The sequence below is a fragment of the Musca autumnalis genome, unplaced genomic scaffold (assembly GCF_047663935.1).
Source record: "Musca autumnalis isolate F117 unplaced genomic scaffold, ASM4766393v1 scaffold_5, whole genome shotgun sequence".
Lineage (NCBI taxonomy): Eukaryota > Metazoa > Arthropoda > Insecta > Diptera > Muscidae > Musca > Musca autumnalis.
The window spans coordinates 121890439-121905362 of NW_027412088.1; the positions used below are offsets into that span (position 1 = coordinate 121890439).

Here is a 14924-nt window from a genome sequence, read left to right on the forward strand (position 1 = left end):
GGCCGACTCATCGTTGACTACAGTCGCTGGAATGACTGTGGTGTTCATTTCGTCATCCGATGAGCCGTCCTCGGCCCCAGTAGAATAGCCACCCTGACTGAGACGCAGGGCCAACGTCTGCTCCAGTATCTCCAGGAGTTTCCGGCTTTGTTCAGCCAAACTGTCAGTGACAGCTCCCAGAGTGGGTACCTTCGGTCCGTCCCCTCCCGACACTACCGTCCCGTCAACCGTTGACTGGGTTGCCCCAGACTTGGTAATAGATTTTGAAGAATTGTCCTTTGGCATTGCATTGTTGTCATCAATCGGATTAGTTTTGGTTGTTTTTTTTTTAAATTTTTGCTCTCCATACGTCATAGATTTAATGGGGGAAGTGAGGTCCACCATGGCATAGCCCTCCTGTACCATGGCAAGGACATGACAACTAAGCCATTACTGCGTTGAGATGCCCAGGTATCAACGAGGCTCCGTTCTAATACAGTTGGTACCCTAACTGCAAACCTTAGAACACCGATGGGCACGGTTTCGCCTGACACCCCGGCGTTAGGGGGTCTCTAATAAGTAGGAGACCGCTACTTGGATAACCTTTGGTCGGTCACAGTTCCCCAACTCAACACTTCCAGGGTGTTGAGTGTGGAAACTGTGACCTTAAGCCCCCGCATCGCGTCAAGATTGTTATCCCTGGCGAGGGTCCATAGTAGAGTAAAATCATAAAATTGCTGTAGTGGAGAATCCGTTTTAAGAACACCTCATTTCATGAAATTTTTTAATGATATTCACGCTAGTGTGGACCGGCACTATGCAATATTTTTGAACAAAAAATTACCCGTAGTGGAATAATAAGGTGTAAAGGCCAGAACAGAATCGCTTGCTTTGCTTGCTTCCCCTAATGTCAAATTATAAAGGAATGCCAGAGCCTTTTTGCAAATCCGCCTGCGTTCTCCTTTAGAAGGCTCTGGCATTCCTTTATAATTTGACATTTGGGAAGCAAGCGACGATTGATTCTGTTCTGGCCTTAACGCCAAAAGCAGCTGATCTTCATACCAGTTGTCAAAATGCGTTATTGTGAATAAAATCACATACAAAATGTAAATAACCAATTCACAGTAATGCATTATTGTGAGCAAATTTGACGTTTGACATGATTTGATGTAACACCTTCTTATTCCACCATGAAATTACCGAAGGTAGATCAAAATATGCCTCTCTTCATGAAAAAATATCTGTTAAAAAAGTCTGGTACTTTTCCTGGAAAAAAAAAATCATAAAAAAATACGTTTTTGAGCTGCACGAGTAGATGTGACCCTTTAAAGAAAACTAAAGGCCTGCGTACATACGCCGCTCTGCCTGATTGCCTTGCTTTCCTGCTTCATTTCTGACGTAATAAAAATAATAGAATAAAGACGAAATTTTGAAATGGGTTGCCATCAGTTGGAAATTGGGTCGGCCTTCTTTGTTCTTTTATTTTTTATTGAAGCAGCAAAGCAAGGCAATCAGGCAAAGCAGCTTATGTACGCAGGCCTTAATTCAAATATAGTTTTAAGAAGTCAATTAATAGCCTGTTTATATTATAGGGTTTTTCGGGTCAACCTCCTTAATGAGAATTTATTTGAGGTATTGACATTTATAAACGTACTATAAAAAGATGATAGCATGGTTTAATAAGAAAGGTTAGCTAAAGCTTCCTGTCAATTTAATTTATTTCTTTCGACTGTTCCTAAAACGTCAACACAATATACACAATCTTTGTATGTGTGTGTGCTGTTTGAATAATATGCCAAACAATTCTAAAAGCAATCGAATTCAATGGTTTTTAAAATAGTTTTTAGAACATTTGTATGGAAGAAATTTGTCAGCTTTTCATTGAAACAAACATTTTATGATATCCACAACTCGATTATGTGGAGAAACCTTGGCCCTTCATTCATTTTTCGTGTTTTTTTATAAAATGCTCAACATTGGTATTGTAAACAAACCCACTTGTTGCTTTTGTGTTTCCGAATTTTGATTTTTTAGGAATTCAGGAAAGACAAGGGTTCTATATATTTTTTTTTTTTTCATTTAAATCTTCCTCTTTACTTATACCATGGATGATAGACTTATGAATGGTGGAATAAGAAGGTGTTACATCACATCATACCAAGATCTATTTTAGACCATACCAAGATTTATTTCATCATGCATCATACTAAACGTCAAATTTGGTCACAATAATGCATTACTGTGAATTGCTTGTTTACATTTGCATGCGATTTTATTCACAATAAAGCATTTCGACAACTAGTATGTTGATCACCTGTTTTTTGCGTTGTACCTTTATTATTGTGAATGTATCATGGCACAATAAGAAGGTACAGCGCCAAAAACAGCTGATTTTCAGACTAGTTGTCAAAATGCATTATTGTGAATAAAATCTCATACAAAATGTAAACAAGTAATTCACAGCACAGCATTATTAGGTCTGTACGATAACTCAAAAGTTTGTACAAATTTGCACAAATTTTACAAAATGCTGTTCGATAACAAACTTTTTCAGTAAAAGAGAATTGAGAAGTCTTGCAAGTAGTTGCAAGAACTTGCAAAAACTTTTTACTTGCAAAGTTATCGAACAGGCATATTGTTATCAAATTTGACGTTTGGTAAGATTTGATGTAACACCTTCTTATTCCACCATGGTATGTATAGTTGTCAGTGCTACCAATCACAATATTCCCACAAAATGCAAATTTTATGTGAAAAAGTTGCATTACTAAAAATCGTCAAATCGGCATTTCTGCTTTTTTGGTCTAAAAATCGTCAAAATGCCGATAAATCGGCAAATCTGGCATCACTGCTTGTAAATGCCCCATTTTTATTGTGAATGTCCCAAATTACATAGGCCCATTGTGAATGTCTCGATGTCAAAGATAAAGATGTCAACAAACGCGTCCTGAAAAAAAAGAAAAAAGGAAAAAACACAACCTTCGTTAACACCTATAAAAAGGGCCAAGGAGTGTTCTAGCCCTTAAATTCAAACAAAAAAGGAAAAAGAAAATTAAATTAAAAAAAGAAAAATTGGATGTGTTGTGCTGTTAAAAAATAAAAACAAGGAAAAAATAAACTAACTATAACTAACAATGCAAAAAATTATAGGCTTCCAAATGTTCTTTATTGTAATGTAAATGGGAACAAGTTGAGTTTATGAGCTAAGGTAAGGCAAAATCGCAGTTTTCTCTAATTTAAGACTTGACTTTCTCCTATGGACAGATGCTAATTTGTGCCGATTGTATGGTATCTTCACACATTTGCAAAATTCACAAAACTGAGATGTTTGGGAACTCCTTTCCTTTAGATGCACCTGGCGGAAAAAATCGGCATGTTCACCTCAGGTAGTCCTTCCGATCCTGATTCCAACGGTGTATAACATTTGTCCAGGAAATGTATACTTCCCGAGATATAGGCCTCGAAAGTTCCGGGAAATCCATAAAATGGACTTAAGTTAAATATGTTTAATAAACTCGAATTGTATGGAAATTTGGTTATTACAGGTATGTACGTTCTCCTAAATGCACTAGTGTAGGGAAAGTCCACACTTCTCGAGAAATAAGCGACTAAATTTCCGGGACAATTTTTCGGGAATGGGAACAGAATTTCTTTTAAATAGCATTTTTTCTAGGTAGCCGGCCTACGGCCGGGGACTTAAGACTTTCTCCTATGGACAGGTGCAAATCTCGGGAATGGGAACAGAATTCTTTTTAAAGTGAATATTTTCTAAGTAGCCGGCCTTCGGCCGGGGATTTAAGACTTTCTCCTATGGACAAGTGGAAATCTCGGGAATGGGAACAGAATTTCTTTGAAACTATAATCATGATTTCATCCCGGCGAATAATAATTTTTTTCTTCCGGTCTTCGTCCTGGGATTTAAGACTTTCTCCTCGACCAATGCAAATGTCACGTACAAAAACATAATACATATCTTTTAAATGGTAAATTAAGATATAAGACTGAATAAAAAATATACACTATTGTACAAATTTCAATAAATATTATTTATTATGTGCCTGACTATGACACCTATATCTTAATTTCATAAATGGATATAACCTTAAAAATATCAGACCTTCGGATAAGTATTTCTCGAGGACTGTGGACCTTCCCTATACATATTGTACACTAGTGCATTTAGGAGGACGTTACATACCTATAATAACCAAATTTCCATACAATTCGAGTTTATTAAATATATTTAACTTAAGTCCATTTTATGTATTTTCCGGAACTTTCGAGGCCTATATCTCGGGAAGAATACATTTCCTGGACAAGTGTTATACACCGTTGGAATCAGGATCCGAAGCACTACCTGTGGTGAAAATGCCGAACTTTTCCGCCAGGTGCCTCTAAAGGAAAGATAAGCCGATGTTTGATCCCAAAAAATCCGTACATGCAATTACACTAGACAAAACTTATCAAAGTACGCTTTGTTCGTCGTTGTGTTCTGTAGCGGCTCACAAAACTTATTAGAAAATTTAACGAAAAATAAGCACTGGAACCTAAAAATAATAATAATACGCTCGGCATATCTGGGTTAAACCTGATTGATATGCCTGTTGATATAACTTTGGACCTCTTCATTTAGAGCGTGGATATCCTTCCTGATATGCCTGGGTGTGTCGGGCCTACAGATAGTGATTGAGATGGCTCTTACGCTCTAACACCCGAGCAAGTACCGCAACAAAACAATCTCATCGACTGGCGTCCATACATATAATTGACTATCCAACGTTTCAAGCTTGGCCGGAGGATTGTCTGCTCAAAGACTTTTTATAAGTAGACAGCGGAATCCTATGCAAATGCATATATGGTTAGGATGGTCGTAGAGAAAATCTGATTAGACAGAAACTCGTTTTGTTATAAAATAAGGCTTAAGTTGAATGTTTTCATTAAGCTCGGATCGGGACCATATTTTTTTTAAAGGTAGGTCTCGTCACCCTTTTCACAAATATATATAACATTTATTGCGAAAGTCCATACTTCCGGAGTTATGGGCCTCTGGAGTTCCGAAAATTCCCTTGTTAAAGGCCAACTATTTAGACAAAAATGTATGATTTTAAAGGAAATTTTGTTCCCATTCTCTAGATTTGCACATGTCCATGGGTGAAAGCCATAACTCCCCGGCCGAAGGCCGGCTATTTAGAGAAAAATTTGTGTTAATGTAAAGAAAATATTGTCCCATTCCCTAGATTTGCACCTGTTCATAGGAGAAAGTCGTAAATCCCCGGCCGAAGGCCGGCTTTTTATAGAAAATATATGATTTTAAAGAAAATTTTGTTGCCGTTCCCGAGATTTTCACCTGTCCATAGAAAAAGTCTTAAATCCCCGGTCGAAGGACGTCTATTTATAATAGAATGTGTAAATATGATAGTATATTCCTTAAGCTTTACAACAGAATCCATATTGTCATTATTCGTTCAAAAATAGCGAAGTTACATACAAAGGAATTGTCGAAACTTCAAAGGCCCATATCTCGGGAAGTATGGACTTCCGCAATAAATGTTATATGCAGTCTGTCGCAAAAATTAGTATACACCGTTGAAACCGAAATGTATTAGGGATAAATATCACTATAACTTATTGAAAACAACAAACAAATAGTTTTATTTGATAGACAAGAAGGTTGTCTTCCGTAATAACAATTAAAAGTGCGCAATATTTGCATACATTAGGAAATGTACGGTTCGAATCCCAAAAAGACCAAAATTTATGTCGCAAAAGTTAGTATACAACGGAGAATCCTCCTGGAACTGTGTAAAAAATTCTTGATTTTGAACAAAATGAAACTAAATCTGTACCTAAGATCATAAAGAGCATATTAATTTGTTTTAATGGCAGTTATAGTACTTATAGTGACAAGTCCAACGTACACTGGATCGTAAAATCCACAAAAATTGGTCATCTACAAATATAACAACTGTAGCGACAAAATTACGGGTGTTATGTCCTGTTTATGAATTTTAAAGCCATGAAATGCTCAGAAAGGCTCTAAAGTTTCAATATGGGGTGATCTTGATCGAGTTTCGACTTGTCCCTTTTAAAGAAACGGGAATTTCTTGAAGGAAACCCATACGTTTGAGGCCGTTGTCCTGTTGAAACATGTAATAATCCTTAATCCTTACTCAAAAGGACGTTCCTTTTCAGTTAATTTTCTCACAAATTATGTCCCTTTTCACATTCCCACCAAAAATAAATAGTAGGAGAACCTCAAGTTCTGGTGTAAGCCCTACAGTGATACTCCACCACCACAGAAGGATATGATAGCTAATTTAAAATTTTAATACAGAGCTTTCTCTGTTATAACGCATGGATTGTGCAAAAACGTTAGGACCAAAATACAACTAAATGGATCAGTTAGAAGTAGTTCATTAGACATTAGTAGTAAATTATACACTAGGGATACGAGAAGCATGTCCGATACTGCTGAAAGGCAGGTAGGACAGTATAACTGTACGGCTTACAATGGACCTTGAGGTTCTCCTACTATTTACTTTTGGTGGGAATAGGAAAAGGGGCAACATTTGTGAGAAAATTGACTCAAAAGGTAAGTCCTTATGTGTAAGGATTAAGGATTATTACATGTTTCAAAAGGACAATGGCCTCAAAAGTATGGATTTCCTTCAAGAAATTCCCGTTTTTTCAAACAGGACAAGTCGAAACTCGATCAAGATCGCCCCAAATTGAAACTTTAGAGCTTTTCTGAGCATTTCATGCCTTTAGAATTCATAAATAGGACATAACACTCGGAATTTTGCCGCTACAGTTGTTGTATTTGTAGATGACCAATTTTTGTGGATTTTACGATTCAGTGTACGTTGGACTTGTCACTATAAGTACTATAACTGCCATTAAAACCAATTAATATACTCTTTATGATCTTAAGTACTGATTTAGTTTCATTTTGTTCAAAAATATCAAGAATTTTTTACACAGTTCCACGAGGATTCTCCGTTGTATACTAACTTTTGCGACACAAATTTTGGTCTTTTTGGGATTCGAACCGTACATTTGCTAATGTATGCAAATATTGCGCACTTTTAATTGTTATTACGGAAGACAACCTTCTTGTCTATCAAATAAAACTAATTGTTTGTTGTTTTCAATAAGTTATAGTGATATTTATCCCTAATACATTTCGGTTTCAACGGTGTATACTAATTTTTGCGAGCATAATGAAAACATTCAACTTGCTCCCAAAATAAAACGAATTAGGTCCAGAAAATTTTGTATATTTTGCATATCGTGCATATTTTTACATATCTGCATAAAATGAGCATATGCAAAAATATATTCAAGGATTTGTGGTCTAAATATCCCACCGAATGGCTGAAATTTGGTATTGAGTGCGCATAGGTCAACGTCTTCATATAGCCCCCATAGAAAGGTACATACCGATATTCGGTATTTTGAAGGTTGTGCTCTCAATATCCCTCCGAAATGGCTGGAATTTGGTATTAAGTCTTCGTTGGGGGTATAAAACATTCCACCTGAAACTTATCGGTATAGGTCCACGTCTTCATATAGCCCCCATAGAATGGTGCCTCCCGAAATTTGGTATTAAGTCGTCCTTGGGGGGTAAAAAACTTTCCACCTAAAATTTGTCGGTTTAGGTTCAGGCTTTCATATAGCCCCCATAGAACAATACCTCCCGATTTTCGGTATTTTGAAGGTTGTGGCTGTGGTTATACATTTTTCTATTTTATTGACTCGTCTGAAGAGAATTTTAAACAGAAAAAGTGTACACTTTATTGTAATGTAAATGGGAACAAGTTGAGTTTATGAGCCGGTCTTTATCAAACAAACGGAAAGAAAACTTTATTTCATATTATTAATTTTTCTCTAATTAGTCGGTCTTCGACTACATATTTTTGGAACTTTAAAGGCCTATATCTCGGGGAATATCGACTTCCCGTGTGCGCGTGTATTCCCGTCTTATGCCACTGTATGAATGTTATTTAAACCTGATTGATATGCCTTTTGATCTAGGGGTTCTCTCCTGTAACTTTGGACCTCTTCTTATAGAGCCTGGATATCCTTCCTGATGTGCCTGGGTGTGTTGGGCCTACAGATAGTGATTGAGATGGCTCTTATGGTAACACCCGAGCAAGTACTGCAACAAAAGCATCTCATCGACTGGCGTCCATACATATAATTGACTAACCAACGTTTCAAGCTTGGCCGGAGGATTGTCTGCTCAAAGGCTTTTGATAAGTAGACAGCGGAATCCTATGGAAATGTATATATGGTTAGGTTGGTCGTAGAGAAAATCTGATTAGACAGAAACTCGTTTTATTACAAAATAATTGATTAAAAATATTAACTTTAACTAAATTAAAAACTGTGAATAATATATCTGGCAACTCTGCAATGAACTGCCAATAAATATATTTTGCTCCCCGGAAATTTTAAAAAATTAATAAATAATCGTGTTTATGGAGTGCGAATAATATTATTTTATCAGTAATTGCCTTTTTATTGCGACAATATTAAGTACTGTTGGAGTAGTTTCTTGTTGTTGGCTAATTTCAAGTTTTGCTGAGAATAACAAAAGGCGCTGTTTGTTTATGAAGGAAGAAGAAGAGCGAAGAATAAATTGCCGCTTCATGCTGTTGTCCCAAAAGCTGGTTTCATACTGATTTATGCTTGCAAACAAATTTGAGTGTTGCTGTGTATGTTCTCTGAACAAGAGATATATGGCCTGTTCCCGTACTTTATAAAGTGTTAAAAGTCGTAAAAGTAGTAAAAGTCGTAAACGATTTTCATATAAATTTTGTGTACGGGAACGCAAAATGTGTAAAAATGGTAAAAATTGTAAAAACTTTTTAGTTCTGGAACAGAGCTATAATATTTGCGGTTTCTTGGTTGGAGCTGAATTTTGGAGTCTCAACCATTGCAGTTGGGGTTATCCGTTGATGTTTGCTGCAATTGTTGTTGTATCAATAATTGGTTTACTTATTTGGCAATCCGTTTTTGTTGGTGTAAATACCTGCTTACATATCTTGTATCTGTTATTACATGCATTGAATTTCAAATAATGCCGTCGACTGTGAAGTATACATGTACGGCTTGCAGTAAAGCTGTGAAGGCAAATCAAAATAGTGTCGGTTGCGGTATCTGTGGATTCTAATATCACATAGGCTGATGGAAAAGAGGATGAGTATGACTTAAAGCGGTGTGTCATTATTTTGGTTGATGATGAGGGTGCAGTTTCCTTTTCACGGCTGAGTGTTGATGGCTGCTAATATGTATGTTCTTCGAGTAGTATATTTATTTATTGATATTTATTTGTTGATTTTTGATGTTTCTGGGGGTGTATTTAATTACTTTTAACTGAAAAATATGAATTCTGTGAATTTGGGTGATATCATAAGTGATAATAGTTTTTTGTTTAATCAGCTATGCAATTTTAAAAATAATCTAAATGTTGGACATATTAATGTTCGAAGTTTTAATTTAAGTAGGAACACTTTTAAAATTCATGAGTTGAGGAATATTTTAGAGGGAGATAACCTTTACATTTTTGGAGTTACTGAGTCTTGGCTTAAGTCTGTGGTTTCTACGAAGTCAATTGAAATACCAGGATATGTGTGTTATAGAAGTGGTCGTCCTAATGTTAGAGGAGGGGGTGTTGTGTTGTATGTTTCTCAATGTGTGAAGCATAAGGTGGTATGCAAAGGTAGTTCCTTTGGTGTAGTTGAGTATATCTTTTGTGAGGTGATTGTGAACAACAATGTAATGCTAGTTGGAGTTGTTTATTTGCCGCATGGTGATGTTGTGGCGATGGAAGAGGAGATTTCTGACCTAGTGGTAAGGTACTCCAATGTTATTATCATGGGGGATTTTAAATGTAAGAGATATTTGTTGTAGAATGAATTTAGCTGTTGTTCATAATTCAATGCCGACGCATATTGATGTTGCTCATGGCTCTACTTCTTTATTGGATTTTTTCTTTGTATCGTGTCCAAATTTAGTGGCTTCTTCGAATCAATTTTTCTGCCCAGGAATTTCTGACCATTCGTTTATTTTTTTGTCGGTCATTGTCCCATGTCGGCGTGCTAAGCAGTTCTTTGAATATGCGGATTACGACTCAGTTAATCCTGCGGACCTTTTTGATGCTTTTGTGTCGTGGGACTTTGATAGTGTATATGATGCAGTTGATGTGGATGTCCAAATTGACATTCTGAATCGTGGGCTGCGGTTTATGCATAATGCTGTTCCTATCAAAAAAACGTTTCTGCAGGTTTAGAAATGATGATTGGTTTAAGTCTCCTGATATACGTTATCATCTTTCACTTAGGGACATGGCATACAATACGTACCTTCGTGATAAAAATATTGTAAGTTGGAAGGCTTATTGCAAGTGCCGAAACCGAGCAAAAAAGGTTATTAGGAGGCTTAAACTAATTGCGCATAATGACATGTTGACTAATAAATCTGCGAAGGATATATGGTCCATTTTAAACAAAAATGGTTTAAGGGATGATGATAGTGAGGTTGGAGGAGTTGATGTTGATCGTTTGAATTGTAATTTCGTGTCTAATCAATCCAGTAATGAATTTAATGTTTCTTGTGTTCCTGAGGGCTTGTATGATGGTTTTTCGTTTCGTGCTGTGGACATTGTTGAAATTGTGGAATCTTTTAATAAGATTACGTCTAAGGCAGTGGGTTATGACGGTTTTCAACTGAAATTTCTGAGATTGGTATTTCCTCTGGTTGGGAGGCATTTGTTACACATTGTAAATACAATGCTAACGGTGTCGGCTTTTCCTGAGGTCTGGAAATTTTCTAAAGTTGTGCCTATCCACAAAGGCAAAGACTCGGGAGAATACAGGCCGATTTCGATTATGCCTATACTCTCTAAAATGTGTGAGCATATTTTAAAAGATCAAATGCTAGGCTATATAAACAGGCTATCACTTTTGCATGATAGTCAGTATGGTTTTAGGTGCAATCGTAGCACAACGTCCCTCCTTGTTGGTTTAACTGATAATGTGAGGAAGACTGTTGCTGGGGGTGGTTGTTGTGTGTTATTGTCGTTGGACTTAGAGAAGGCTTTCGATAGAATTGATCACTCTATTTTAATTGGTAAATTGCGTCGTTTCTTCAATTTCTCGTCTTCAGCGTGTAAAATGATTTTTTCGTATTTGTTTTGCAGGAAGCAGTATGTTAGTTGTAAAGGTTGTGTTTCTAGTGTGCTACCTGTGAGTAGTGGTGTACCTCAGGGGTCTGTTTTGGGTCCCCTGTTATTTGTAATGTATGTTAATGATTTACTTAGTTGTATTAATAGTAGGAATTGTATGTCGTTTGCGTTTGCTGATGATGTGCAGCTTTTGTTCAAGGGAGAATATGTGTTTATGGATGTTTTGCAGTCGTCGATTGATTTTAATGTTAGTATTTTAGTTAATTGGTTGTCTTGCAATGGACTTTCAATTAATACACAAAAAACTAAAGTGATGTTCTTCGGGAACATGCAGGATAATTCAATAAATGTTTCCATTTATAGTACGTCTATAAATGTTGTAAGCTCCATGAAGTGTCTTGGTTTGTTTCTTGATAGTGCTTTAGTGTTCGACGTGCATGTTAATTCTTTAGTGTCCAAGGTAAACTTCATTTTAAGGAAGTTATATTGTTTGGATTTAGTTCTGCCTAAGAACATAAGAATTCAATTGGCTCATGCACTCATAATGCCTCATTTTGTGTATTGTATTGAGGTTTTAGGGGGTAGTCGTGGTTTTGTCTTACGAAAGTTAAAACTTCTGTTCAATAAAGTTATGCGCTATGTTTATCATGTTAGATGTCGTGATCATATTTCTCCATATGTTAAAGAGTTCCTTGGTTGCACATTTGATAATTTTGTGAGTATTAGGTCAATGTTATTCTTCTATAAGGTATATAAAATGCAGACACCGTCTACTGTATTAGACCTTTTTACATTCTCCAGATCGGAGAGGAACAAACAAATACTTGTGCCGTGTTTGACTCCATTGTTGGAGAAGTCTTTTCTTGTAAGAGTATCTCGTGTATTTAACACTTTGCCACCAGAGCTTAAGGTATTTAATTCCTCTTTAAATTGTTACAAACGAAAGTTATATGAGCATTTTAATAGTAGTGTAAGTCGTGTTCCTTTACGTGCCTGAGGTTATCAGTTTTTACCACATTTTACCCGCAAAGTGTTCCTTTACTTTTAAAAGCATATAATTTATATGAGAGCAGTTCACCACTTTTACCATTTTTTGCCACTGTTACCATTTTTAAAAGTAAAGGAACATACCAGTACATAATATAAAATTCATGGTTTCTTATGTTAATTTGTTATCGAACTATAATTGCATGGCTGGTTTAAGACTTTTCCTTTAACATTGTATTCATTTGTTAGATCTATTGTTTTAAGAATCAAAACATTGTTAAATTTAAGTTTTTGAGAGTAGTAAATGTATAGTGGTTTTTGGAACCGATCATGGCCCTATGGGCTAGGTTTTTTTACATGAGCATAAATAAATAAAAAAAAAAATAAAAATTAGGACCATAAATTTTTGCATTTTTGCATATCGTGCATATTTTGACATATTTGCATAAAATGAGCATATGCAAAAATATATTCGACGATTTGTGGTCTAAATATCCCACCGAAATGGCTGAAATTTGGTATTGAGTCTCCGTTGGGGGTATGCAACTTTACAACTGAAATCTGTGCGCATAGGTCCACGTCTTCATATAGCCCCCATAGAACGGTACCTACCGATATTCGGTATTTTGGACTATAAAACATTTCTCCTGAAACTTATCGGTATAGGTCCACGTCTTCATATTGCCCCCATAGAATGGTAACTCCCGATTTTCGGTATTTGAAGGTTGACCCCTCAATATCCCACCGAAATGGCCGAAATTTGGTATTAAGTCTTCCTTGGGGGGTAAAAAACTTTCCACCTACAATTTGTCGGTTTAGGTTCAGGCCTTCATATAGCCCCCATGAGTGCAAGTGATTTCGGACTACATCTTTTTACGTGAAAGAAGTCATGATTTTTACAAGGGCATGGTGCAGTGAGGATACTGTCTAATTTACTTCTTAAGCACACCTTTTTCATTAGTTCTTTGTAGTGAATAAATCACAACAACATATGATTCAACTACTTCTTTGGCTACAAACAAAGATGTAGTTCGAAATCACTTTTATTATTTTTTGTATACAAATTACTTTTTATGGATGCAAACATATTGCTGTTATTATAATTAACAAGAAACAAATTATGTTCTTTGTCTTTTTAAGTTTTTTTTTTTTTTTGCAAAATTTTGAAATTTCTAAAATGTGAAAAATTTATGAAATGGATTCAAATCGGACATTGTCAAAATGTGAAGAACGGACTGCATTTTTCATGACTCTGCGCGGACTGCTTCAAAAAAAGCTATTCAATCACTACTTCACAAGGAACAACTTCAAATAAATTTTGCTGGGTATATGTTGTTGTTGTAGAAGCATTTCTGAGGCTGGGGAGGACTAAGGCCTCAAGGGTCTTTGCTACGGGCGACAAAAGCGAAATCGGAGCGGTACACTATCGTAGTGTACCTATCCACCTTGGTACGGTGCAGAACGGTACGTTACCATAGTGTTTATTTTCGAACACTGCTTCCTACACCCAAAAACATAACAGACACAATAATGGCCAACAACCACAAAGGGCAGCAGATATTACTATGTGATGTCATCAGTGGAAATTTTGACAGTAGGGTTTATCTCAACGACCACTTGAACCAAACGTCGTCCAAACTTTTATACCTTTGTCGAAAGCTTAGAAGGCAAGGCAAATTGTCTTCTTATAAACTTCTAAATGGCGATAGACCAAAGGTAATTGTCACATTGCCAAATGGTTCAGAGGACGAACTAGATATGGACCAGTGTGCTCGCCTGTTGGATTCAAACTCTTTGGCACCAGAACCGAATAGTAATATTTAAAAACTTTGTAGTATATGTATTTTATTTACTATTTGTATGTAGTCAAGCTTAATCCCATATTTGTTGTTTTCAAATTTAAAAACAACAAGTTTAAAGTGGGATGTAGTTAAAATTGATTACTTTTGGGGATGGCAGAGAATACTAGTTTCGTCCAACGCCACTTGGACTCATCAGTTCTCTTAGTTCTTTGTATTGAAACAAAGAACCCTTCCCCAATTTTATGACGACTCGAGCTCAAGAATAAGTGTGACTGATGAATTCGTTTAAATGCGAATTCAACCGAAAACACCTAAAAACTCTATATATTATCATACTTAAATTATTAAATATTGTTTATAATATCGGCAAAAGTCTCTCTGTTTCTGGCTTCGCTTAGCAGATTTATGACATCACGTATACCGGTCCATTCTTGGATGTTGTTGATCCATAGTAGTTGTTTCCTCCCTCTAGTAGGCCTTCCTTCAATGTTTACACGGATAATACTTTGCAGCACTTTGTATTTCGGATTCCTCATAATGTGGCCCAAGTATGCCGTTTTCCGTCTCTTTATGTTGTTCAGCAGTTCTTTTTCTTTATGTAATCTTCTTAGAACCTCATTATTTGATATGAATTGTGTCCATGATATCTTTAAGATGCGGCGATATGTCCACATCCAAATGCTTCCAGTTTTTTCATATCTACGGATTTTAAGGTCCATGTTTCCATGCCATACAATAGGACAGACCATACATATGTTTTCATATATCTTATTTTGGTTTTTAAGTTTACATTATGGCTTGTAAAAACTTTTTTATATTTAAAGAATGTGTCTCTGGCCATTTCAATCCTGCAGGCTATTTCTTTAGAAATGTCCCATTCGTCGTTGATTATCGCTCCAAGATATTTAAAACTTTGGACTCTTTCCACATTTATTTCATTAATTTTTAATGGGGCCGCATTAGCATAT

The 14924-nt window shown here is 36.1% G+C and overlaps 1 protein-coding gene across 2 annotated transcripts in view; it reads left to right on the forward strand.

Moving 5' to 3' along the window:
- Nucleotides 1-2864: 2864 nt before the first annotated feature.
- Nucleotides 2865-14924, forward strand: part of LOC141386956 (uncharacterized) — a 276857-nt gene continuing 264797 nt past the window's right edge. For both annotated transcript variants that reach the window (XM_073955870.1, XM_073955871.1), the window contains exon 1: nt 2865-3187. The gene's annotated coding sequence lies outside the window, so the exon portion shown is untranslated. The remainder of the gene's footprint in view (nt 3188-14924) is intronic.